This window comes from Penaeus monodon, chromosome 23, assembly GCF_015228065.2.
Source record: "Penaeus monodon isolate SGIC_2016 chromosome 23, NSTDA_Pmon_1, whole genome shotgun sequence".
In the NCBI taxonomy this organism is placed as follows: Eukaryota; Metazoa; Arthropoda; class Malacostraca; order Decapoda; family Penaeidae; genus Penaeus; species Penaeus monodon.
In genome coordinates, this window is record NC_051408.1 from 39,859,079 (window position 1) to 39,859,665 (window position 587).

Sequence of the window (587 nt, forward strand, 5' to 3'; positions counted from 1 at the left end):
CTTTACTGATGTTACTTAATTTCAGCAACCGGCACTTCTTACAGTGTCCATGTTTACTCTTTTTCCATCCCTACGCAATACAGGTTGAGAGGTAAAAGGCTAGCCGGCAACCCAACAGAGGGAAGGACAATGCTAGTATAAAATGATCTGCGAGTCAAAGATGAAACCAGTCTCCTCCATCCGTTGGGAAAAAAGTCACAGCATGAGGATCTTTGTAAGTATTCACAAAAGAGATGGACTTATAGAGAATAAGCAACGTATTTGAAGATGAACTATAGCGCATCTTGATATCTGTAACATCAAAATCACTTACGACTGCTTAACCGTCGACCTACAAATCACGTTCTACTTCATTAATGAAAATCTATCCAGTCAACCGATATGAATATAAATGCATTTATTTTGTTTGAGAGCCGAGTAGATATCGCGGTTTATGGATATTGAGAAACAAATCGCACATCATAGATTAAAAATAGTAGAGAACCATAATGTTTTACTGCCACAAAAAGAGGAAAAAAATCTATTTAATTTCGTGCCTGAAACTTTTTCATCCTTCTTATCCTGTTTGATACCAGCTCTGTTACATT

General features: G+C 37.0%; 1 pseudogene; it reads left to right on the top strand.

Annotated features, from left to right (window-relative positions):
- Positions 1–202: 202 nt before the first annotated feature.
- Positions 203–587, top strand: part of LOC119588292 — a 1,208-nt pseudogene continuing 823 nt past the window's right edge.